Below are 2,778 nucleotides of genomic sequence, written 5' to 3' on the forward strand. Positions count from 1 at the left end.
ATTTCAAATTCGATTTGAACCAAAGATAGGGATCTATTCGGTTATTAAATGATACATAGTGCGATACAGTCAAAACAAGGTATTATAGTAAGAAAAGAATAGATACCTCGGAGACAGGCGGATTCATCAACGGATTCTCTATCCTATCTTTTCTTTTGCCATCTAATTTATTTATGTTCGTTATAGGATAAGAAGACGGTTAGAAATCCTTTATTTTTCAACCCAATCGCTCTTTTGATTTTGGAAAAAATATCTTTTCTTTATCAATATACTGCTTCTTCTACACATTCATGGCTAACCCATAAAGGAATGCCTAATAATAAGGACTCATAAAAAATCGATAATTTACTCATGAGAAAACCTTTACCCCATTAGGCACTAATTTCTTTTTAACGTTTAATTAGATCAGGTAATCATTCAAATTGAGAACAGAAGCTCGTTACTTTTGTTTCCCTATAATTGGGGCCGTGAGCTCTATCCATTTATTCACTCGACCCAACTTTGAATTCAATTCATTTTTTGTTCCGCACCAAAATTCAAAAACGGTTTTTGGAATGATCCGGAAAAAAGTTCTTAGAATTCTCCATTGCTACGACATGCTCTTTTTTCCATCCACTCCTTTCAGGATCAGTCGTGGTCTTACAAACTCTACCGATGGTCTGAACGAATCCCTTTCTTCATACAAATGTGTAAAAGATGCTAGTCGCACTTAAAAGCCGAGTACTCTACCGTTGAGTTAGCAACCCGAAAAAAATTAGAATATGTAGATACAATCGGAATAAAAAATGGAATTGCACTAGGCAATCAAAACACGAAATTAGCAAAAATTGGAATAAAAAAAAAGACACGAAATTCTCAGATAAAACCATAGAAATAGAAATAGAATAAGTGAAAATTTGCGGACCGCCTCCTGTCTTATTCATTCCATTGTTATCCATTTTTTTTGTTTCAATACAATTACAATAAAAAAAATTATTGTATCACAACAAATTCAAAGAAAGAACCCATTATTTGCATTATTTGAATCAAGTGAAGTGCCAAACGAGGATAAATGGATCTATTTATCTATGATCGAATTATATTTGTTCGATACACTGTTGTCAATATGATTGTAAATTTTGAATATAAATGTTGAGAGTTGAGAAAGAATAAAGAATATAAAAAACTCCAAAAATACAATGAAAAAAAGAATTTTTTTTTTTTTATATTAATAATATTTTCTCTTTTATATGTTATATGTTATTTTATCTGTTTTTTATCTTATTTTAGGTTGTTTTGTAAATGTTTAAATGCAATTACTTCATTTATTCACTTGATCTTTTTCTCTATTTTCTATCAATAAAATTGGCTCAATAAAATCGGTTTTGTTGTTATAGAACACGGTATTCTAGATTTTATAGTAGGAATATTCTATAGTAGCAAAGCAATAAAATACGAATAATTTTTTTAAAAATAAAAGTCTGAATAGACCAAAGAGGAAAATAATAAAGAAAAATTTATACAAAGCTAGATATGAATCATCCACACCCTCTTTTGGATTTCATTATTGAATTTTGTTTGATTAAGATAAGTTCTGTAAAAACCCGCCTTCTTCTTTAAAATATCGCGAACAGTTGCTGTGGGTTGAGCTCCTTTTCAAGGAAATAAAGAATGGCAGGAACATTTAAATAGGTTTGATTTGTCGGATCATAAAACCCACTTTTCGAAGATCTCTTCCCTCTCTTCGGGATCGAACATCAATTGCAACGATTCGATAAACGGCTCATTGGGATAGATGTAGTTAAATAATACCCCCTAGAAACGTATAAAGAATTTTCTCCTCATACGGCTCGAGAAAAAAATGATTAATTAAAAGTTTATGTCTATGTATGGAATTAGAATGTATGGAATTAGAATGTCAAAAGATCCATAAACCAGCAAATCAATTAGACATTTAACCCTGCCTTTTTTTTTCAAAAAAAGAAGAAAAAAGCATTCATACTCTCACAACTCAAGTCAAATAATAACTGCAAAATGCTCCAAAAATAATCCTTAGGCATTCCTTTGTTGGTGGTCTCTAACCTTTTTGTTTGTCTCGCTTTAGAATCTATTACGATTCTTCATTTTAATCTATTGTTGAGAAAATGGAAAAGGGTATTTCCTTGTTCTAGGATCTTTTATCTTTGCCTTGAATCATTGGGTTTAGACATTCCTTCGGCGATATTTAATCATTTCAAAAATGGCAGCAACATGCCCTTTTTTCTCTCTTTTTTTTCTATCAAAGAATCATATGAACGATTAATTTCCGCATGATACACTTTTGATCGAAGAGTTTTACCAATTCAACAACTTTTCTTTTGATTTGAAAATAGTTTGGAATCGGATCCTTCGATTTCTATATCACAAATAGACTTACGAAGTTGTTCAACTTATGATTTCCAAATGCTAACCCTGATCCTTGCCTGAAATGGATGTTTCTCTTCGAGCTCCATCCTGTACTATTTACATTACAACCCAACAAAAGACGGATTCTAATAGAACAAAGGATGTCGAGCAAAAGCACCTTCATTTCTACATAACGGAAAGTGGTGGGTTTGACATCCACAGCTGATCATGTCCTTCAAGTCGCACGTTGCTTTCTACCACATCGTTTCAAACGAAGTTTTACCATAACATTCCTCTAGTTTGGAGCATTGATTCAATTATGGAATCATGAATAGTCATTGGTTCAGTCGATACATAGTAATCTATCTATACTTTCTATATGAAATCAATTTCCTTCTATATGCTATATGAAAT

General features: G+C 31.6%; 1 pseudogene; it reads right to left on the minus strand.

The window, feature by feature from the left end:
* LOC128036961 (maturase K-like) overlaps positions 1 to 241 on the minus strand; it is a 1,103-nt pseudogene extending 862 nt beyond the window's left edge.
* Between the last annotated feature and the right edge of the window lie 2,537 nt (positions 242 to 2,778).

The sequence above is a fragment of the Gossypium raimondii genome, unplaced genomic scaffold, assembly GCF_025698545.1.
Source record: "Gossypium raimondii isolate GPD5lz unplaced genomic scaffold, ASM2569854v1 Contig00123, whole genome shotgun sequence".
NCBI lineage: Eukaryota > Viridiplantae > Streptophyta > Magnoliopsida > Malvales > Malvaceae > Gossypium > Gossypium raimondii.